At 41.5% G+C, this 24,863-nt stretch overlaps 1 protein-coding gene and 1 pseudogene across 1 annotated transcript in view; both read left to right on the forward strand.

The window, feature by feature from the left end:
• LOC115187368 (deleted in malignant brain tumors 1 protein-like) overlaps positions 1-24,863 on the forward strand; it is a 153,131-nt pseudogene that overhangs the window by 67,855 nt on the left and 60,413 nt on the right.
• The window catches only part of LOC115187372 (high affinity choline transporter 1), a 301,018-nt gene that overhangs the window by 36,532 nt on the left and 239,623 nt on the right, over positions 1-24,863 (forward strand). The window lies entirely within an intron of this gene.

Raw genomic sequence — 24,863 nt, forward strand, 5'->3', positions numbered from 1 at the left:
ATCTGTCCTCACCACTGTGTTTTCCTCTCTGCTGTTTACAGCTGAACACTCAGTCAGACTGGTGAATGGGACCACTTCCTGTTCTGGGACAGTGGAAGTCTTCTACAGAGGAGAGTGGTCAGGTCTATGTTCTAGTTGGTGGAGCATGATGGTGGCTAAGGTTGTGTGTAGAGAGCTGGACTGTGGGAATGTTGTAGCTGAATCTAGAGGACCACTGTTTGAACATAACACAAGAGGAGTCAGACTATCTAGTAGATGTAGTGGAAATGAGTATTTTATTAGACAGTGTGACAACAGAGGAGGACCTGGTTACTGTTTTGGTGAATATTATCATCATGTGATCTGTTCAGGTAAGAGACTGGTCATATTGAGAGATTTATTTATACATTATACAATATTACCATGTATCATGTTTTATGTGTTTTTTATTTAATTTAAATAGAGGGAGAGATGTCAGATGTATTTAAACATTATATTTGTGTTTGTCATATTGGTTTATGGGAGATGTTCATGGGCAGATCATTGTAGTTCAGATGGTACTGAAGTGAAGCTGCCTGATGGATGTCCAGCTGTTTATTTTCTATAAAGTGAAGTGAACTTATTCCTGTCTCCTGCCTGCATTATTCCCAACCCTATCCTGAGTGACTAAGAACCCATTTCTACCTCTTACAGTATCAAACATAGCAAACTACAACCTTTTATCCAACATATTTGTGTTTAGTCCTTGACAGTGTCATCAACAAAACTGATTGAATGTTCAACCAAGTCTTTTTCTCCAGAGTCTGTGCGGCTTGTGGATGGAGCTGGTCTCTGCTCTGGGAGAGTGGAGGTGAAGTCCGATCAGTCCTGGGCCTCAGTGTGTGAAGCTGACTTTGACCGGCAGGATGCAGAGGTAGTCTGTGGGGAGCTTGGCTGTGGGGCTCCTGCAGCTCTACAGGGGGGGCTCTATGGAGGAGGTGAGGGTCAGACCTCGGATAAAGAGTTCCAGTGTAAAGGCAAAGAGTCCCTTCTCCTGGACTGTGACACCTCAGACAGAGAAAACAACACCTGTCTACCTGGTAATGCTGTTGGACTCACCTGCTCAGGTAAGAAACAGTTTGTCACTCAATCAACATGGTTTCTCACCTGGAGTGAAGAATATGAGAGACAATATAGGTGTGTTTTAGTGAGAAAATAGTAAGATTACTGTCTCTCTCTTTTCTTTTCTCAGAGCCTGATGATGTGAGGCTGGTGGGAGGAGACAGTCGCTGTGCTGGTGGAGTGGAGCGGTACGACCAGGGAGAGTGGAGGACTGTGGGAACTCTCTCTGACGTGAAGGATATAGCTGCAGTAGTGTGTAGACAGCTGGGTTGTGGGTCCACTGTTTCAGTACCACCTGGAAACCCTGCTAGAGGGTTTGAAGCTTCCTGTTCTGGGTCTGAGTCGTCACTGAGGGAGTGTCCCAGAAGTTATGATCGCTCTCCTGGACTCACAGTGATCTGCTCAGGTAATAACAAGATACACTATATGGCCAAACGTAAGAGGACTTTAGTGGATTCGGCTTTTTCAGCCACACTTAATGCTGACAGGTGTTTAAAATCAAGCACACAGCCATGCAATCTCCATAGACAACCATTGACAGCTAAATGTCCTTACTGAAGATCTCAGTGACTTTCAATGTGGCACGCCTAGGAGCAACAACGGCTCAGCCGTGAAGCATTTGGTCACACAAGCTTACAGAACGGACCGCCGGGTGCTGAACCACGTAGAGCGTAAAAATAATGCTTGATTGCAAAACTCACTGTCGAGTAACACATACTTTGGCCATGTACTTTATCTTCTTCCTGGACAGGGATCTGCTCAGAAAATATCAAGATATTATAATTATATTCAACTGATTTCCTTCATTCATACAACTTCCTCTGCACCTCTCATGATGACTGTTTATCTTGTCAGTCTGCTTTACTAAATAGATCACTCAGTCAAGTAGGAATCAAATACTACTTAAATATCCCAGAATGCTTTTGTATTTGAGTGTTATCTCAGTGAAGGTCTCTCCTCACTACCACTGACACAAAGAGAGGAGGGATGAGTAGGGGAAGAGTAATGAGAGAGAGAATATGTTTTTATCACTGACTTCTCACCGGTGATGTCATCATAACCAGTAACCTTTTCCTCTCTTGGCCCAGTCCAGCCTGACCCTGACATATAGCATCAGACCTTGTAGTTCAGATGGTACTGAAGTATAAGCTGCCTGATGGATGTCCAGCTGTTTATTTTCTATAAAGTGAAGTGAACTTATTCCTGTCTCCTGCCTGCATTATTTTCAACCCTATCCTGAGTGACTAAGAACCCATTTCTACCTCTTACAGTATCAAACATAGCAAACTACAATCTTTTATCCAACATATTTGTGTTTAGTCCTTGACAGTGTCATCAACAAAACTGATTGAATGTTCAAACAAGTCTTTTTCTCCAGAGTCTGTGCGGCTTGTGGATGGAGCTGGTCTCTGCTCTGGGAGAGTGGAGGTGAAGTCCGATCAGTCCTGGGCCTCAGTGTGTGAAGCTGACTTTGACCGGCAGGATGCAGAGGTAGTCTGTGGGGAGCTTGGCTGTGGGGCTCCTGCAGCTCTACAGGGGGGGCTCTATGGAGAAGGTGAGGGTCAGACCTGGGATAAAGAGTTCCAGTGTAAAGGCAATGAGTCCCTTCTCCTGGACTGTGACACCTCAGACAGAGAAAACAACACCTGTCTACCTGGTAATGCTGTTGGACTCACCTGCTCAGGTAAGAAACAGTTTGTCACTCAATCAACATTGTTTCTCACCTGGAGTGAAGAATATGAGAGACAATATAGGTGTGTTTTAGTGAGAAAATAGTAAGATTACTGTCTCTCTCTTTTCTTTTCTCAGAGCCTGATGATGTGAGGCTGGTGGGAGGAGGCAGTCGCTGTGCTGGTGTAGTGGAGCGGTACGACCAGGGAGAGTGGAGGACTGTGGGATCTGACTGGAACCAGAGGGATGTAGCTGCAGTAGTGTGTAGACAGCTAGGTTGTGGCTCCACTGTTTCAGTTCTACCTGGAAACACCACTAGAGGGTTTGGAGTTTCATGTTCTGGGTCTGAGTCTTCACTGAGGGAGTGCTCCAGAAGTTATGATCTCTCTCCTGGACTCACAGTGATCTGCTCAGGTAATAACAAGATACACTATATGGCCAAAAGTATGTGGACATTAGTGGATTCGGCTATTTCAGCCGCACCTGTTGCTGACAGGTGTATAAAATTGTGCACACACTGGTACAATCTTCATAGACTGGCAGTGGCTCAGTCGCGAAGTGGTAGGTCACACAAGCTCACAGAACAAACCGGTGAGTGCTGAAGCGCGGCGAGTGTAAGAATTGTCTGTCCTTGGTTGAAACACTCACTGTTACACATACTTTTGGCCATGTATTGTATTATAATTGTATTCAACTGATTTCCTTCATCCATACAACTTCCTCTGCACCTCTCATGATGACTGTTTAGCTTGTCAGTCTGCTTTACTAAATAGATCACTCAGTCAAGTACATTTACATTTACATTTAAGTCATTTAGCAGACGCTCTTATCCAGAGCGACTTACAAATTGGTAGGAATCAAATACTACTTAAATATCCCAGAATGCTTTTGTATTTGAGTGTTATCTCAGTGAACGTCTCTACTCACTACCACTGTCACATGACATGTTATTGTCATATCTAAATGAGGAAAGTAGTTGATGAGCTACGTTTTCTTTTTCTCTCCTCTGGTTCCAGATGTCCTGCGTAAGCCTGATATCAAAATATGTTGTCTCAGTGACTGTAGGCCCACTACTCATGTTGCCCTGTGAGGGAGGGTGGCTAGCACTGTTACATGCTGATGTTATTGTCATATCTATAGGAAACTTGTTGAAGAGGTTTTTCTTGTTCTATTTTATTGTTACAGATCTCCTGGTCCAGCCTGATATCTCCCTGACTGACTCAATGGGAGGGGTCTCCAGGGGCCACCAGGGGCCCGAGGTCTTCAGGGGCTACAGCTTCACCATCACCTGCTCCACTCAGCCACAGTACACAGGAGGCTCCTTCCTCCTCACGTTCACCGGCTCCAACAGAACCCAGACCCAGCCAGCGGTCAATCACTCTGCTGCCTTCCTCTTCCCTGCTGCAGATGACTCCCACCAAGGGAACTACAGATGTGTTTATGACAATCATGTTTTCTCTCATAACTTCTCCTCTGAGAGTGAGCTCCTCTCCCTCACTGTCACAGGTAACTGAACATGAACCAGACTTATAACTTTGTCATTGACAGATTTCCCACAGATCTATGTGATGATGATCAGTCCCCTCATCAAAGGTGTTTCTGTTTGCAGCATCTCGTCTGACAGCCTTCATCATCATCATTGTTGTAGTGCTGCTGATCCTACTGACAGCCATCACCACCTTCTACCTGTACTACATGGTAAAGACATTTTCTCAGACGTAGAGTTGGAAAAATCCGGGTTTTCTCTAAATCCCAGTTGGAATATCTTTGGATGTGGAGGGAATTCACAGGAAATTCAGAATCCTCCAACTAAGAATTTCGGATAACCATTGATTTTATTGAAAGTTCCTTGAATTTTCCATCTCTGCACCGACCTGCCTAAAGTCTGACAGTATTGTTTAGTAGTCTGGTAGAGAGTTGGTCTGTATTGATTAGTAGTCTGGTCGAGATTCTGACTGTATTGATTAGTAGTCTGGTAGAGAGTTGGTCTGTATTGATTAGTAGTCTGGTAGAGAGTTGGTCTGTATTGATTAGTAGTCTGGTAGAGAGTTGGTATGTATTGATTAGTAGTCTGGTAGAGAGTCTGACTGTATTGATTAGTAGTCTGGTAGAGAGTCTGACTGTATTGATTAGTAGTCTTGTAGAGAGTCTGACTGTATTGATTAGTAGTCTGGTAGAGAGTCTGACTGTATTGATTAGTAGTCTGGTAGAGAGTTGGTCTGTATTGATTAGTAGTCTGGTAGAGTTGGTCTGTATTGATTAGTAGTCTGGTAGAGTTGGTCTGTATTGATTAGTAGTCTGGTAGAGAGTCTGACTGTATTGATTAGTAGTCTGGTAGAGAGTTGGTCTGTATTGATTAGTAGTCTGGTAGAGTTGGTCTGTATTGATTAGTAGTCTGGTAGAGAGTCTGACTGTATTGATTAGTAGTCTGGTAGAGAGTTGGTCTGTATTGATTAGTAGTCTGGTAGAGAGTCTGACTGTATTGATTAGTAGTCTGGTAGAGAGTTGGTCTGTATTGATTAGTAGTCTGGTAGAGAGTTGGTCTGCATTGATTAGTAGTCTGGTAGAGAGTTGGTCTGTATTGATTAGTAGTCTGGTAGAGAGTCTGACTGTATTGATTCGTAGTCTGGTAAAGAGTTGGTCTGTATTGATTAGTAGTCTGGTAGAGAGTTGGTCTGTATTGATTAGTAGTCTGGTAGAGAGTTGGTCTGTATTGATTAGTAGTCTGGTAGATAGTTGGTCTGTATTGATTAGTAGTCTGGTAGATAGTTGGTCTGTATTGATTAGTAGTCTGGTAGAGAGTCTGACTGTATTGATTAGTAGTCTGGTAGAGAGTTGGTCTGTATTGATTAGTAGTCTAGTAGAGAGTTGGTCTGTATTGATTAGTAGTCTGGTAGAGAGTCTGACTGTATTGATTAGTAGTCTGGTAGAGAGTTGGTCTGTATTGATTAGTAGTCTGGTAGAGAGTCTGACTGTATTGATTTGTAGTCTGGTAGAGAGTTGGTCTGTATTGATTAGTAGTCTGGTAGAGTTGGTCTGACTGTATTGATTAGTAGTCTGGTAGAGAGTCTGACTGTATTGATTAGTAGTCTGGTAGAGAGTCTGACTGTATTGATTAGTAGTCTGGTAGAGAGTTGGTCTGTATTGATTAGTAGTCTGGTAGAGAGTCTGACTGTATTGATTAGTAGTCTGGTAGAGAGTCTGACTGTATTGATTAGTAGTCTGGTAGAGAGTTGGTCTGTATTGATTAGTAGTCTGGTAGAGAGTTGGTCTGTATTGATTAGTAGTCTGGTAGAGAGTTGGTCTGTATTGATTAGTAGTCTGGTAGAGAGTTGGTCTGTATTGATTAGTAGTCTGGTAGAGAGTTGGTATGTATTGATTAGTAGTCTGGTAGAGAGTTGGTCTGTATTGATTAGTAGTCTGGTAGAGAGTTGGTCTGTATTGATTAGTAGTCTGGTAGAGAGTTGGTCTGTATTGATTAGTAGTCTGGTAGAGTTGGTCTGTATTGATTAGTAGTCTGGTAGAGTTGGTCTGTATTGATTAGTAGTCTGGTAGAGAGTCTGACTGTATTGATTAGTAGTCTGGTAGAGAGTTGGTCTGTATTGATTAGTAGTCTGGTAGAGTTGGTCTGTATTGATTAGTAGTCTGGTAGAGAGTCTGACTGTATTGATTAGTAGTCTGGTAGAGAGTTGGTCTGTATTGATTAGTAGTCTGGTAGAGAGTCTGACTGTATTGATTAGTAGTCTGGTAGAGAGTTGGTCTGTATTGATTAGTAGTCTGGTAGAGAGTTGGTCTGTATTGATTAGTAGTCTGGTAGAGAGTTGGTCTGTATTGATTAGTAGTCTGGTAGAGAGTCTGACTGTATTGATTAGTAGTCTGGTAGAGAGTTGGTCTGTATTGATTAGTAGTCTGGTAGAGAGTCTGACTGTATTGATTAGTAGTCTGGTAGAGAGTCTGACTGTATTGATTAGTAGTCTGGTAGAGAGTTGGTCTGTATTGATTAGTAGTCTGGTAGAGAGTTGGTCTGTATTGATTAGTAGTCTGGTAGAGAGTTGGTCTGCATTGATTAGTAGTCTGGTAGAGAGTTGGTCTGTATTGATTAGTAGTCTGGTAGAGAGTCTGACTGTATTGATTCGTAGTCTGGTAAAGAGTTGGTCTGTATTGATTAGTAGTCTGGTAGAGAGTTGGTCTGTATTGATTAGTAGTCTGGTAGAGAGTTGGTCTGTATTGATTAGTAGTCTGGTAGATAGTTGGTCTGTATTGATTAGTAGTCTGGTAGATAGTTGGTCTGTATTGATTAGTAGTCTGGTAGAGAGTCTGACTGTATTGATTAGTAGTCTGGTAGAGAGTTGGTCTGTATTGATTAGTAGTCTAGTAGAGAGTTGGTCTGTATTGATTAGTAGTCTGGTAGAGAGTCTGACTGTATTGATTAGTAGTCTGGTAGAGAGTTGGTCTGTATTGATTAGTAGTCTGGTAGAGAGTCTGACTGTATTGATTTGTAGTCTGGTAGAGAGTTGGTCTGTATTGATTAGTAGTCTGGTAGAGTTGGTCTGACTGTATTGATTAGTAGTCTGGTAGAGAGTCTGACTGTATTGATTAGTAGTCTGGTAGAGAGTCTGACTGTATTGATTAGTAGTCTGGTAGAGAGTTGGTCTGTATTGATTAGTAGTCTGGTAGAGAGTCTGACTGTATTGATTAGTAGTCTGGTAGAGAGTCTGACTGTATTGATTAGTAGTCTGGTAGAGAGTTGGTCTGTATTGATTAGTAGTCTGGTAGAGAGTTGGTCTGTATTGATTAGTAGTCTGGTAGAGAGTTGGTCTGTATTGATTAGTAGTCTGGTAGAGAGTTGGTCTGTATTGATTAGTAGTCTGGTAGAGAGTTGGTATGTATTGATTAGTAGTCTGGTAGAGAGTTGGTATGTATTGATTAGTAGTCTGGTAGAGAGTCTGACTGTATTGATTAGTAGTCTGGTAGAGAGTCTGACTGTATTGATTAGTAGTCTTGTAGAGAGTCTGACTGTATTGATTAGTAGTCTGGTAGAGAGTTGGTCTGTATTGATTAGTAGTCTGGTAGATAGTTGGTCTGTATTGATTAGTAGTCTGGTAGATAGTTGGTCTGTATTGATTAGTAGTCTGGTAGAGAGTCTGACTGTATTGATTAGTAGTCTGGTAGAGAGTTGGTCTGTATTGATTAGTAGTCTAGTAGAGAGTCTGACTGTATTGATTAGTAGTCTGGTAGAGAGTTGGTCTGTATTGATTAGTAGTCTGGTAGAGAGTCTGACTGTATTGATTAGTAGTCTGGTAGAGAGTTGGTCTGTATTGATTAGTAGTCTGGTAGAGAGTCTGACTGTATTGATTAGTAGTCTGGTAGAGAGTTGTTCTGTATTGATTAATAGTCTGGTAGAGAGTCTGACTGTATTGATTAGTAGTCTGGTAGAGAGTTGGTCTGTATTGATTAGTAGTCTAGTAGAGAGTCTGACTGTATTGATTAGTAGTCTGGTAGAGAGTCTGACTGTATTGATTAGTAGTCTGGTAGAGAGTTGGTCTGTATTGATTAGTAGTCTGGTAGAGAGTTGGTCTGTATTGATTAGTAGTCTGGTAGAGAGTCTGACTGTATTGATTAGTAGTCTGGTAGAGAGTTGGTCTGTATTGATTAGTAGTCTGGTAGAGAGTTGGTCTGTATTGATTAGTAGTCTGGTAGAGAGTTGGTATGTATTGATTAGTAGTCTGGTAGAGAGTCTGACTGTATTGATTAGTAGTCTGGTAGAGAGTCTGACTGTATTGATTAGTAGTCTGGTAGATAGTTGGTCTGTATTGATTAGTAGTCTGGTAGAGAGTCTGACTGTATTGATTAGTAGTCTGGTAGATAGTTGGTCTGTATTGATTAGTAGTCTGGTAGAGAGTCTGACTGTATTGATTAGTAGTCTGGTAGAGAGTCTGACTGTATTTATTAGTAGTCTGGTAGAGAGTCTGACTGTATTGATTAGTAGTCTGGTAGAGAGTCTGACTGTATTGATTAGTAGTCTGGTAGAGAGTCTGACTGTATTGATTAGTAGTCTGGTAGAGAGTCTGACTGTATTGATTAGTAGTCTGGTAGATAGTTGGTCTGTATTGATTAGTAGTCTGGTAGAGAGTCTGACTGTATTGATTAGTAGTCTGGTAGAGAGTCTGACTGTATTGATTAGTAGTCTGGTAGATAGTTGGTCTGTATCATATATCACCATTCCACAGTGGTGAAAAAAGTTCACATCTTGAGAAAAGTAAAGATTCCTTAATAGAAAATGACTCAATTAAAAGTGTGACACCCAGTAAAAAACTACTTGAATAAAAGTCTAAAAGTATTTGGTTTAAATAATACTTATGTATCAAAAGTAAAAGTAATCATTTCTAAGTCCTTATTAATATATCCAAACCAGACGGCATCATTTTGATTTATTTATGTATTAACAGGTAACCAGGGACACACTCCAACACTCAGACATCATTAACAGATAACCAGGGACACACTCCAACACTCAGACATCATTAACAGATAACCAGGGACACACTCCAACACTCAGACATCATTAACAGATAACCAGGGACACACTCCAACACTCAGACATCATTAACAGATAACCAGGGACACACTCCAACACTCAGACATCATTAACAGATAACCAGGGACACACTCCAACACTCAGACATCATTAACAGATAACCAGGGACACACTCCAACACTCAGACATCATTAACAGATAACCAGGGACACACTCCAACACTCAGACATCATTAACAGATAACCAGGGACACACTCCAACACTCAGACATCATTAACAGATAACCAGGGACACACTCCAACACTCAGACATCATTAACAGATACCCAGGGACACACTCCAACACTCAGACATCATTAACAGATAACCAGGGACACACTCCAACACTCAGACATCATTAACAGATAACCAGGGACACACTCCAACACTCAGACATCATTAACAGGTAACCAGGGACACACTCCAACACTCAGACATCATTAACAGGTAACCAGGGACTCACTCCAACACTCAGACATCATTAACAGATAACCAGGGACACACTCCAACACTCAGACATCCTTAACAGATAACCAGGGACACACTCCAACACTCAGACATCATTAACAGATAACCAGGGACACACTCCAACACTCAGACATCATTAACAGATAACCAGGGACACACTCCAACACTCAGACATCATTAACAGATAACCAGGGACACACTCCAACACTCAGACATCATTAACAGATAACCAGGGACACACTCCAACACTCAGACATCATTAACAGGTAACCAGGGACACACTCCAACACTCAGACATCATTAACAGATATCCAGGGACACACTCCAACACTCAGACATCATTAACAGATAACCAGGGACACACTCCAACACTCAGACATCATTAACAGATAACCTGGGACACACTCCAACACTCAGACATCATTAACAGATAACCAGGGACACACTCCAACACTCAGACATCATTAACAGATAACCAGGGACACACTCCAACACTCAGACATCATTAACAGATAACCAGGGACACACTCCAACACTCAGACATCATTAACAGATAACCAGGGTCACACTCCAACACTCAGACATCATTAACAGATAACCAGGGACACACTCCAACACTCAGACATCATTAACAGATAACCAGGGACACACTCCAACACTCAGACATCATTAACAGATAACCAGGGACACACTCCAACACTCAGACATCATTAACAAACGAAGCGTGTGTTTTGTAAATACACCAGATAAGAGTACTTTATGTTGTCAGGGAAAATGTTTGGAGTAAAATATTTTCTTCAGTAATGTAGTGAAGTAAAAGTAAAAGTTGTCAAAATATAAATAGCAACGTGAAGTACAGATACCCCAAAAAACTACTTAAGTAGTACTTTCAAGTCCTTTACACCACTGAGAGTTGTTCATGTGTGTTTTTGTGGTCAACCAGACTGTCTCTTTGTGCTGTATCTCCCTAGGCCACCATGAGGAAGAGGAGAGAACAGTGTGAGCAGCACGGATCTTCATGTCAACGTCAGTGCCATGGAGACGGTCTCTCTGAGCTCCAGAGCTGAAGCTGGACCGGGAGAGGAGAGAGCAGCCCAGGGGACGGAGTAGGAGTAGAATGAAGCTGACCCTACATGCTGATCTTAGGTCAGTTTTGTGTTTTAAATGGATGGTCAGCAGTGGACTGGTGTTTAAAATGTGGTGACAAACCTGAAGTGGTTCTAATTTTAATAACAAGTTCAGAATTAGTTTCTCTTTCTAGAACCTTGGAAGAAATCTAAAAGGAGTGACTGTAACCACCATTATTCCTTTTAGTTTGTTTTTTACCACCAGAGAAACATGGGGTTCTGGGTAACATGGGATTCTGGGTAATATGGGGTTCTGGGTAACATGGGGTTCTGGGTAACATGGGGTTCTGGGTAACATGGGGTTCTGGGTAACATGGGGTTTTGGGTAACATGGGTTTGGGTAACATGAGGTTTTGGTAATAGAGGGGTTTTGGTAACATGGGGTTTTGGTAACATGGGGTTTTGGTAACATGGGGGTTTTAGTAACATGGGGTTCTGGGTAACATGGGGTTTTGGTAACATGGGGGTTTTAGTAACATGGGGTTCTGGGTAACATGGGGTTTTGGGTAACATGGGGGTTTTAGTAACATGTGGGTTTTAGGTAACATGGGGTTTTGGGTAACATGTGGGTTTTAGTAACATGGGGTTTTAGTAAGGTGGGGTTTCGGTAACATGGGGTTTGTGTAACATGTGGTTTGGGTAAGATAATGTTTTGGGTAACATGGGGTTTTGGTAACATGGGTTTTTGGTTAACATGGGGTTTTAGGTATCATTGGGTTTTTGGTAACATGGGGGTTTGGGTAACGTGGGGTTTTGGGTATCATGGGGGTTTGGGTATCATGGGGGTTTGGGTATCATGGGGTTTTGGGCATCATGAGGTTTTGGGTATCATGAGGTTTTGGGTATCATGGGGGTTTGGGTATCATGGGGTTCTGGGTAACCTGGGGTTTTGGGTATCATGAGGTTTTGGGTATCATGGGGTTTTGGGCATCATGAGGTTTTGGGTATCATGAGGTTTTGGGTATCATGGGGGTTTGGGTATCATGGGGTTTTGGGCATCATGAGGTTTTGGGTATCATGAGGTTTTGGGTATCATGGGGGTTTGTGTCACGTCCTGACCAGTATAGGGGTTATTTGTATTTGTAGGTTGGTCAGGACGTGGCAGAGGGTATTTGTTTTATGTGGTGCGGGGGTTATGAGTATTGTAGAGGTGTGTTTTATTTATGTATTACGGGGTTTTGGTGTATGTTCTGGGTTTTGTATTTTAGGTTGGTTTTCTAGTTTGTTTATTTCTGTGTGGTCTGTGTTGCTCCCGATCAGGAACAGCTGTACGTTGTTGTTCCTGATTGGGAGTCATATATTAGTTGTGTGTTTTCAACTGGGGATTTGTGGGTAGTTGATTTTGCACTGCTAGTATTTCAGCCTGTAAAACTGTCAGTTTGTCGTTCTTTGTTTTCCATGTTCACGTTTATTTAATAAATTATAATGATGAGCACGCAACCCGCTGCGTATTGGTCCACTTTTTCCGACAGCGATTTCTCTATATCTTCAGACGAAGAGGAGCGTTACAGAACTACTCACCAAAAATGGACCAAGCAGCGGAGGAGGGAGCAACGGATGGACTATCGTGAGACATGGGCAGAACTGAGGATAAGCATTTCCAGGGCTATGGAGGAGTTAATCTATAAGTCTTTGAATGACAATATTACATTTTAACAATGTTTTCGAATAGTAATTTTGTAAATTGTAGCGCTGATTCATCGGAATCATTTGAGGGAAAATAGTTAGTCAACGTCACGCGCCGATGTAAAATGCTGTTTTTATATATAAATATGAACTTTATCGAACAAAAAATGCATGTGTTGTGTAACATGATGTCCTAGGAGTGTCATCTGATGAAGGTTGTCAAAGGTTAGTGCTGCATTTAGCTGTGTTTTGGATATTTGTGATGCATGCTAGTTGCTATGAAAATGGCTGTGTGATTATTTCTGGCTGGGTACTCAGCTGACATAATCTAATGTTTTGCTTCTGCTGTAAAGCCTTTTTGAAATCGGACAACGTGGTTCGATTCAGGAGAGGTGTATCTATGAAACGGTGTAAAATAGTCATATGTTTGAGAAATTGAAGTTATAGCATTTATGAGGTTTTGCATTTAGCGCGACGCGATTCCACTGGCTGTTGATTAGGGTGGGACGCAAGCATCCCACTGGACCAGAGAGGTTAAGGGAGCCCAAGAGGCAGCCCCAATAAAAAAAAATTTGGGGGGGGCACACGGGTAGTTTGGCTGGGCGAGGATTGAGCCCCAGGCCAAATCCCCGTACCTTTTTTGGGCAACATATGACTGGACAGGTCCCGTGCTTTGGGGTGATGGGTGCTGTGGCGAGGCCGGGTATTTTCAGGCCGGTATGCCCTGTACCAGCGCCCCGCATGTGCCAGGGGAAAGTGGGCATCCAGCCAGTAGGGGTGATGCCAGTCCTACGCTCGAGACCACCAGTGCGCCTCTACGGTCCAGTGTTTCCCGCTACACGCTCCAGCCTTGAGGTGCGTGTCTCCAGGCTGGCACGTCCAGTACCAGCACCACGCATCAAGTTTCCAGTGAGTCAGCCCAGTCCAACTCAGCCTGTCCCCGCTCCCCGCACTAGCCCGGAGGTGCGTGTCCTCAAACTGGCACTTCCAGCACCACGCATCAGGCTTCCAGTGCATCAGCCCACTCCAACTCGGCCGATTCTTGCTCCCCGCACTAGCCATGAGGTGCGTGTCTCCAGGCTGATAACTCCAGTACCAGCACCACGCATCAGGCTTCCAGTGCGTCAGACCAGGCCCGAGTATCCGGCAACAGTGCCTCGTCCAGAGTGTCCGGCAACAGTGCCTCGTCCAGAGTGTCTGGCAACAGTGCCTCGTCCAGAGTGTCCGGCAACAGTGCCTCGTCCAGAGTGTCCAGCAACAGTGCCTCGTCCAGAGTGTCCGGCACCAGGTGAGACAGTCCACTGTCCGGAACCGAGTGAGTCTGCCTACAGCCCGGAACCGAGTGAGTCTGCCTGCGATCTTGAACCGAGTGTGTCTGCCTGCGGTCCAGATCAGAATGAAGTTTACAATAACTTTGAATTGTGTGAGTCTGCTTACAGCCCGGAACTGAATGAGTCTGCCTACGACCCGGAACTGAGTGACTCTGCCTACGGTCCGGAGACAAGAGACTCTGCCTACAGTCTGGAGGACAGTAGGCCAGAACCTAAGCCACCTCCAGTATAGGTGGGTTGGGGAGGGGGGTGTAGGACAGGTGCCATCGTTGACGGCAGCCACCCTCCCTTCCCTCCCTTTAGTTAGGGGTTTATTTTTTATTTTTTTTGAGGTGCATCCGGGGTCTGCACCTTTAGGGGGGGTACTGTCACATCCTGACCAGTATAGGGGTTATTTGTATTTGTAGGTTGGTCAGGACGTGGCAGAGGGTATTTGTTTTATGTGGTTCGGGGGTTATGAGTATTGTAGAGGGGTGTTTTATTTATGTATTACAGGGTTTTGGTGTATGTTCTGGCTTTTGTATTCTAGGTTGGTTTTCTAGTTTGTTTATTTCTGTGTGGTCTGTGTGGCTCCCGATCAGGAACAGCTGTACGTCGTTGTTCCTGATTGGGAGTCATATATTAGTTGCGTGTTTTCACCTGGGGATTTGTGGGTAGTTGATTTTGCACTGCTAGTATTTCAGCCTGTAAAACTGTCAGTTTGTCGTTCTTTGTTTTCCGTGTTCACGTTTATTTAATAAATTATAATGATGAGCATGCAACCCGCTGCGCCTTGGTCCTCTCTCTCCTACGACAACCGTTACAGTTTGGTTAACATGGAGTTTTGTCACGACTCCTACCGAAGGTGGCTCCCCCTCCTGCTCGGGTGGCGCTCGGCGGTCGTCGTCACCGGCCTACTACCTGCCACTGATTCCCTTTTTGTTTTCCCCCCTTTTCATTATTAGGTGCACCTGTTCTTAGTTGGGCTAATTAGCGAGCTTTATTAGCCAGCAGGCCCGCCTGCTCTTTGTGCGGGATTATTTTTCCATTGTATGCTGTGCGTGGTTACACGCTGTTTGTTGCACATTTTTCAGTGGTGCGTATGTTTGCGCAAGCTGTGTGTTGTCCCGTGTGTTTGGGGCACTTTGCTTTGTAGTGCGCTCTGTGCGCTGTTTGGGTTGGCTGTCGTTTGGTCTGTTGTCTATTAAAGCCAATACCCTGAATCGCTGTTTTCCTGCACTTGATTCCTCGTCAACAAACACCCACGCCTTACAGGTTTGGGTAACATGGGGTTTTGGGTAACATGGGGTTCTGGGTAACATGGGGTTCTGGGTAACATGGGGTTCTGGGTAACATGGGGTTCTGGTAACATGGGGTTTTGGTAACATGGGGTTTTGGTAACATGGGGTTTTGGTAACATGGGGTTTTGGATAACATGGGGTTCTGGGTAACTTGGGGTTTTGGATAACATGGGGTTCTGGTAACATGGGGTTTTGGTAACATGGGGTTTTGGGTAACGTGGGGTTTTGGGTAACGTGGGTGGGGTTTTGGGTAACATGGGTGGGGTTTTGGGTAACGTGGGGTTTTGGGTAACGTGGGGTTTTGGTAACATGGGGTTTTAATTATTTTAAGAGAGTAGCTCAATTACGTCTGTTTTGTGTTCCAGAATGTATTACTTTTAGCTTTTGTCTTCATGTCTTTATCTTATTTAGTGTCTCTTAGATTCTTCATCTTATTTAGTGTCTCTTAGATTCTTTATCTTATTTAGTGTCTCTTAGATTCTTTATCTTATTTAGTGTCTCTTAGATTCTTTATCTTGAAGTGTTTCCATTATTAGTCCTTGAATTATTATAATCATCTGTTCATTCTTTGTATTTTGAAACATTTTTTAATAAAGGGGTCATCTTTTTCTCAAGTCATTTTGGTTTGTTGTTGTTTACCTCTCATGATGTTGTTGATTATAAATGTTATGATATTGATTATGATGTAGATTATTGTTATGATGTTGTTAGTAGTATATAGATAATGATGTTATTGATTATAAATCTTATGATATTGATTATGATGTAGATTATTGTTATGTTGTTAGTAGTATATAGATCATGATATTATTGATTATAAATGTTATGATATTGATTATGATGTAATTATTTATGATGTTGTTAGTAGTATATAGATAATTATGTTATTGATTATAAATATTATGATATTGATTATGAAGTAGATTATTGTTATGATGTTGCTCTCTAAACTGCTATGTAATCAACTGAATGCTTTTAATAAAATTACAGGCTGTCAGTCTTGTGTGATTCCCCTCTTGGACAGACTACAACATACAGTATGAATTAACTGAGATCAGTCTTGTGTGATTCCCCTCTTGGACAGACTACAACATACAGTATGAATTAACTGAGATCAGTCTTGTGTGATTCCCCTCTTGGACAGACTACAACATACAGTATGAATTAACTGAGATCAGTCTTGTGTGATTCCCCTCTTGGACAGACTACAACATACAGTATGAATTAACTGAGATCAGTCTTGTGTGATTCTCCTCTTGGACAGACTACAACATACAGTCTGAATTAACTGAGATCAGTCTTGTGTGATTCCCCTCTTGGACAGACTACAACATACAGTATGAATTAACTGAGATCAGTCTTGTGTGATTCCCCTCTTGGACAGACTACAACATACAGTATGAATTAACTGAGATCAGTCTTGTGTGATTCCCCTCTTGGACAGACTACAACATACAGTATGAATTAACTGAGATCAGTCTTGTGTGATTCCCCTCTTGGACAGGCTACAACATACAGTATGAATGAACTGGTCATACATTTGGCAGGAGGTTAGGAAGTGCATCTCAGTTTCCACCTCATTTTGTGGGCTGTGTGCACATAGCCTGTCTTCTCTTGAGAGCCAGGTACCCACCTGTATGTAGTCTTGCTATTGTTATTTTACTGCTGCTCTTTAATTACTTGTTACTTTTATCTCTTATTCTTATCCATATTTTTTTAACTGCATTGTTGGTTAGGGGCTCATAACTAGTACAATTTGATTTGAGGTCTGCCTACGGCAGCCTTTCTCAATAGCAAGGCTATGCTCACTGAGTCTGTACATAGTCAAAGCTTTCCTTAAGTTTGGGTCAGTCACAGTGGTCAGGTGTTCTGCCAATGTGTACTCTCTGTTTAGGGCCAAATAGCATTCTAGTTTGCTCTTTTTTTGATAATTCTTTCCAATGTGTCAAGTAATTATCTTTTTGTTTTCTCATGGTTTGGGTGGGTCTAATATGTTTGCTGTCCTGGGGCTCTGTGGAGTCTGTTTGTGAACAGAGCCCCAGGTCCAGCTTGCTTAGGGGACTCTTGTCTCTCTCTGTGTCTGTCTGTGTCTCTCTCTCTCTCTCTCACACACACAGATGAGGGGCTAATAATAACAACACATACGTATTCAAACAGTGGGGATTAAGAAGTGAGTATACGCAATGCCCACTGAAAAACAAGTGGTTAAACAGAGTATACCTGAGTATACCTTCCACTACACCACTGGTGTAGGCTACATTTAAAGACCCTTAGAGAAAAAGAGTTGATGAGCAAGGTTGACAGTTTTCTAAAGAAAGAGAATCTATCTGAAGAAGAAGAGTCTGTATTTAAGTCGTTACAACTAGAATTAGAAAGAAGAAGAGTCTGTATTTAAGTCTTTACAACTACAATTAGAAAGAAGAAGAGTCTGTATTTAAGTCTTTACAACTACAATTAGAAAGAATTGAAAAGGTACCAAGAAAGAATTGGAAAGGTACAAAAAAAATGTCTGCATCATTGAAGGTCCCCAAGAACACAGTGACGTCCATCATTCTTAAATTTAAAAGTTTGGAAGCACCAAGACTCTTCCTAGAGCTGGCCACCCGGCCAAACTGAGCAATTTTGGTATTTTATTAGGATCACCATTAGCTGTTGCAAAAGCAGCAGCTACTCTTCATGGGGTCCACACAAAACATGACATAATACAGCTCAATAGACAAGAACAGCTCAAGGACAGAACTACATACATTTGGGAGAAGGGCCTTTGTCAGGGAGGTGACCAGGAACCTGATGGTCACTCTGACAAAGCTCCAGAGTTCTTCTGTGTAGATGGGAGAACCTTCCAGAAGGACAACCATCTCTGCAGCACTCCAACAATCAGGCCTTTATGGTAGAGTGGCCAGACGGAAGCAACTCCTCAGTAAAAGGCTCATGACAGACCGCTTGGAGTTTGCCAAAAAGCACCTAAAGGACTCTCAGACCTGGAAGAAACCAGGCACCATCCCTACGGTGAAGCATTAAGGTTGCAGCATCATGCTGTGGGGATGCTTTTCAGTGGCAGGGACTGGCAGACTAGTCAGGATCGAGGGAAAGATGAACGGAGCAAAGTACAAAGATTTTTCCACTGATGAGGCTCATAGAACAGGGGGAAAACGATTAGTGTTCTACATTGTGACATTCTACATTAAAATACTCCTACTACAATGTTAAAACATTCTACATTGTGACATCATTAAAATACTCCTACTACAATGTTAAAACATTCTACATTGTGACATCATTAAAATACTCCTACTACAATGTTAAAACATTCTACATTGTGGCATCATTAAAATACTCCTACTACAATGTTAAAACATTCTACATTGTGACATCATTAAAATACTCCTACTACAATGTTAAAACATTCTACATTGTGACATCATTAAAATACTCCTACTACAATGTTAAAAGATTCTACATTGTGACATCATTAAAATACTCCTACTACAATGTTAAAACATTCTACATTGTGACATCATTTCATTGATATCATGAAAAAAAACCTTCATATATGTATTTTCTGATGTTTGATCAGAGATCTTTTATCAGAGTATCTCTTGTCACATTGATCACAGCTATGAGGCTTCTCTCCTGTGTGTGTTCTCTGGTGTATAGACAGATAGCTAGATGTAGTAAAACTCTTCCCACATTGATCACAGCTATAAGGTTTCTCTCCTGTGTGTTCTCTGGTGTAATACCAGGCTGCTTGACTGAGTAAAACTCTTCCCACATTGATTACAGCTATAAGATTTCTCTCCTGTGTGTGTTCTCTGGTGTACAAACCGATGGCTAGATGTAGTAAAACTCTTCCCACATTGATCACAGCTATAAGATTTCTCTCCAGTGTGAATTCTCATGTGTACTTTTAGGGATTCTGATCTTAAGTAACTCCTCCCACACTCAAACCAGTGGTGAGATTTCTCTCCTGTGTGTACTCGCTGGTGTATTTTAAGTTCTGATGAAGATTTGCAACGTTTCCCACAGTCAGAGCAGCAATGAGATTTCTTCCCTGTAGGTCTCCGCTGGTGTTTCTTGAGGTGTTCTGATCTGGAGAGACTCTTCTCTGCCTCGTTAGCATCATGATGTTGAGGCTCCCCAGAGGATCCACGATAGTCACGTCTCTCTCCTGTGTGAACAACAAGTCAGACAGATGGTTAAAGGCCCACAACAGCAGAAATCCACTGTAAAAGGTGATGCTAACAGCATAGCCATGATGTTGTACAACAATTGACGTCTGTAATGAATGTTAAAATTACTTGACAATTATCTTAAGACAGTCAAGTGATCAACAATAGTCATATTTAGTCTTGTTTTCACATTAGTAGTAACATCAATGATTTTAGGCTAGAAAAAAGTAAAAGTTGTTGAAATCCTAAGCACTGTGCCAGATGACTTTTGGTCTCCAATATAGGCCCCTTCCTGTGTTTGCTAAAATTGCGACAAGGGCGATGCACACGCAATTTGGTTGCAGAAACTCCTCCCTGCTAATGAGGAAACCACTAATTATGGAAGTTGTATATCTGCCTGGAGCAAAAATGGTGAGCAAAGATTTGAGTTTTTCCACAATGTATTCTGAATATTACAACACACTATCAGTGCAAGATCAGGAGTGCTACTCAAGGAAACTCACATTAAGCTCTGTGTCTATTCACTAATTCACCACCGTGGGGGAAAACTCAGGGGAGTTCTCATAGGCTGACAGCAAATATAGCCTCCATTTCCATGTTGCTTATGAGTGCATTTCACACTACTTTAGATTATAATTGTAAGACTCGTTTGAATGTCCTGATTAATATAATGTTTATGTTATTGTCGAAAATGTACTACTTTATATTTAAAAATGACTTGAACCAGTAAAATGCTCTTTGGTTAGTTTTCCATCAGCCTGACAATGAGGGTTTGTCCACTAAGTGTATGCCAAAATGGTCTATAATCTCACCTAACAATAACATAGACCTACTGGAGGACCCATAACTTGGAAACTAAAATGTCTGTCATGACATTTCATAACCTGATCACCAAATAATTTTGTGAATAATCCCACTAGGCTACTCTGTAATGTGTTGTCATTCTAAATGTCCTGAATGAAGGAAAATAGCTCTGTGTGTTGTACAATAGCCTATCCATTAAGGAACAGATCTCTACACATTATGAGCTAAGTATCTCCGTGTCCAAACAGAATAATGAGACGCTACTGTAAATCAAGCAGACAATATCACATTATAAACATCAATTTGTTTGGGATATTGGACCCAACGTGGAGCACGGCATTATTGTCTTTACCGGTGTAATGAATGAAGAAGCACATTTGACTGGCATTCAGTGTCACGTCCTGACCATAGAAAGCTTTTATTTCTATGGTAGAGTAGGTCAGGGTGTGACAGGGCGTTTTGTCTAGTTTATATTTTCTATGTTGTGTGGTTCTAGTTTCTGTTTTTCTATGTTGTTTTTTGTGGTGATGAACTCCAATTAGAGGCAGTTGGTTATCATTGTCTCTAATTGGGGATCATATTTAGTAGTTGTTTTTTCCACCTGGGTTTGTGGGAGATTATTTTGAGGTAGTGCATGTTGCACCTCTTTGTCACGGTTTGTTATTTTGTTTAGTAGTTTATTTGTATGTCTTGCATAGTTTCACAGTTTAAATAAAATGTGGAACGATACACACGCTGCGCCTTGGACTTCCTTGAACGACGAACGTGACATTCAGAAAATGATTTCCTGGATCAGCTGATGATAGTTGAACATGTGACTAACTAAACAGCTACTGTATTAAGTATTATGTGTAATTATTGAAGAACTGCGTTAATGACAGTATCCATTTGGGTGTTGTGAATCAACTTAAGGTGACTCTGTTACAACCATTGGATTTAGCAAACTCTGAAATGATTTAGCATTTATGTGCCCATTAAAACTGTTTTCCCAGCGTAACATAAGACACTAAATGTTACGTAGTTAGAGAGCATTTCAGAGATCTGAATACAAAAAAAACTGTCCGACAGCAAGATCCAGTATTTAAGTTGAAGTTCATCATAACGTTATGACTATAACTACTGTTTCCTGAAGGAGGGAAACTAGGTACAACATACTATTAAATCCACATGTTATGACTATAACTACTGTTCCCTGAAGGAGGGAAACTAGGTACAACATACTATTAAATCCACATGTTATGACTATAACTACTGTTCCCTGAAAGAGGGAAACTAGGTACAACATACTATTAAATCCACGACTCGCTGGAAGCCCCGCCTTCCACAGGTGATGAGCGTGAGACTTGGATTTATTCCTTCAATTTAATACCGCTCTTCACCGACCCAGGAAGTGGCAGGGCCAAACAGGTGTTGTAACTCGTTCGTAACTGGCAGATCGGTAGAAATGGTAAGATAAATTGGCACTCCAAGTGGAAATGGAAAAAGTTTGCCGATTTACCGGAAACTTCAGGAGCATAACGTCAAAATTTACGAAGGTCGGGAATTGGTTATTTTCTTCTGGTTATATTGACCTCTGGCTTCGTCAAGTCATTTGTGTCTTAATTATTTAATGAAACGCATGCTTGAAGCATCAGTTCAGTTCAAGTTCCCAACATACAGTTGATTTTATTAAACACATAGGGTGTGTCTATATGAAAAACTACACGTCATAAAATTTCAACCAATCAATTGGTAGAAAGAAAATACTATTTTTTTTTTTATCTGGGACAGCCCTAGAACATACAGTGCATTCAGATCCCTTCCCTTTTTACACATTTTGTTACGTTACAGCCTTATTCCAAAATGGATGACATTTTTTTATTTATTATCAATCTTCAGACAATACCCCATAATGACATCACAATACCCCATAATGACATCACAATACCCCATAATGACATCACAATACCCCAAAAAAAGTGAATAAAGTTTAGAAATGCTTGCATACCAGGGAACTTTTGGCTAAACCAACTATATCATACTATGACTAATAAGCATACTACAAACTCAATGTACGTCACAAATAGTACGGTTAGTATGATTATTCCAACACAGCTCAGCTCTCTGGGCTGCCATTTTGTTTCTGTTTAAAACCTAGGTTGCCCCTTTAAAAAAGCCACACAACAATCAAACAAACTTTCTGCAGTTGAAACAATAACAAAGATGTCATTCCACCATTGTTTTGGTAATAAGAGGATGGACGGGTCTGGAGAAATGTAATTACTCTCAAATTCATAGACAGACCTACGGATGCAAGGACTGACCATCCATGATATCAACATTATAGTTTTAACCATGTTGAGGCTATACAGTGTTGATTTACATTGTTTCTAAACATTGGAGTAAAAAAATCAATTTCAGATTTCCCCTTTAACATCACACATCAGTCCCACAACTGCCTCTGTTTTTAACACAGTAAAGGTACCTACAGTTGAAGTCGAAAGTTTACATACACCTTAGCCAAATACATTTAATCTCAGTTTATCACAATTCCTGACATTTAATCCTAGTAAAAATTCCCTGTCTTAGGTCAGTTATGATCACCACTTTATTTTAAGAATGTGAATGTCAGAATAATAGTAGAGAATGATTTATTTCAGCTTTTATTTCTTTCATCAAATTCCCAGTGGGTCAGAGGTTTACATACACTCAATTAGTATTTGGTAGCATTGCCATTAAATTGTTTAACTTGGGTCAAACGTTTCGGTTAGCCTTCCACAAGCTTCCCACAATAAAATTGGTGAATTTTGGCTCATTCCTCCTGACAGAGCTGGTGTAACTGAGTCAGGTTTGTAGGCCTCCATGCTCGCACACGCTTTTTCAGTTCTGCCCACACATTTTCTATAGGATTGAGGTCAGGGCTTTGCGATGGCCACTCCAATACCTTGACTTTGTTGTCCTTAAGCCATTTTGCCACAACTTTGGAAGTATGCTTGGGGTCATTGTCCATTTGGAAGACCCATTTGCGACCAAGCTTTAACTTCCTGATTGATGTCTTGAGATGTTGCTTCAATATAGCAACAAAATTTTCCTGCCTCATGATGCCATCTATTTTGTGAAGTGCACCAGTCCCTCCTGCAGCAAAGCACCCCCACAACATGATGCTGCCACCGCTGTGCTTCACAGTTGGGATGGTGTTCTTTGGCTTGCAAGCCTCCCCCTTTTTTCTCCAAACATAACGATGGTCATTATGGCCAAACAGTTCTATTTTTGTTTCATCAGACCAGAGGAACATTTCTCCAAAAAGTACCATTCACTGATGTGGCCATCAACCTCCTCCTTCACATCTGACTCCAGTGATCAATCCAGAGGCCTCTTCTTTTTTGGGGGGAATCCCGATGGACAATGTTATCGATTAGGCCGTCATCACGACCACCACCCACAAGTTAACCTCTTACATCTGCTCCAATATCCAATGATGGGCGTGGCGCGAAATACAAATTCCTCTAAAATCCGAAAACTTCCATTTTTCAAACATATGACTATTTTACAGCTATTTAAAGACAAGACTCTCGTTAATCTAACCACACTGTCCGATTTCAAAAAGGGTTTACAGCGAATGCAAAACATTAGATTATGTCAGCAGAGTACCCAGCCAGAAATAATCAGACACCCATTTTTCAAGCTAGCATATAATGTCACAAAAACCCAGAAGACAGCTAAATGCAGCACTAACCTTTGATGATCTTCATCAGATGACACACCTAGGACATTATGTTATACAATACATGCATGTTTTGTTCAATCAAGGTCATATTTATATCAAAAAACAGCTTTTTTACATTAGCATGTGACGTTCAGAACTAGCATACTAGTTCAGAACTAGCAAACTTCCGGTGGAATTTACTAACAATTTACTAAATTACTCACGATAAACGTTCACAAAAAGCATAACAATTATTTTAAGAATTATAGATACAGAACTCCTCTATGCACTCGATATGTCCGATTTTAAAATAGCTTTTCGGATGAAGCACATTTTGCAATATTCTAAGTACATAGCCCAGCCATCACGGGCTAGCTATTTAGACACCCGGCAAGTTTAGCCTTCACCAAAATCAGATTTACTATAAGAAAAATGGTCTTACCTTTCCTGTTCTTCGTCAGAATGCACTCCCAGGACTTCTACTTCAATAACAAATGTAGGTTTGGTCCCAAATAATCCATCGTTATATCCAAACAGCGGCGTTTTGTTCGTGCGTTCTAGACACTATCCCAATGGTAAATCAGGGTCGTGCGCATGGCGCATTTCGTGACAAAAAAATTCTAAATATTCCATTACCATACTTCGAAGCATGTCAACCGCTGTTTAAAATCCATTTTTATGCAATTTATCTCGTAACAAAGCGATAATATTCCGACCTGGAATCTGCGTTTCGGTAAAAAGAGGGAAAAACAGAAAGGCGGGGGCGGCCAGTGCACGCGCCTAAGCTTTTTGTCTGCTGATAGACCACTTAGCAAAAGCGCTCGTGTGTTTCAGGGAGGGCTTTGAATTACGTCATTCAGGTTCTTCCCGGGCTCTGAGAGCCCATTGGAGCCGTAGGAAGTGTCACGTAACAGCAGAGATCCTTTGCAATGAATAGAGATGACAAAGAAGGGCAAGAAATGGTCAGACAGGGTACTTCCTGTACAGAATCTTCTCACGTTTTGGCCTGCCAAATGAGTTCTGTTATACTCACAGACACCATTCAA

This window comes from Salmo trutta, unplaced genomic scaffold (assembly GCF_901001165.1).
Source record: "Salmo trutta unplaced genomic scaffold, fSalTru1.1, whole genome shotgun sequence".
NCBI lineage: Eukaryota > Metazoa > Chordata > Actinopteri > Salmoniformes > Salmonidae > Salmo > Salmo trutta.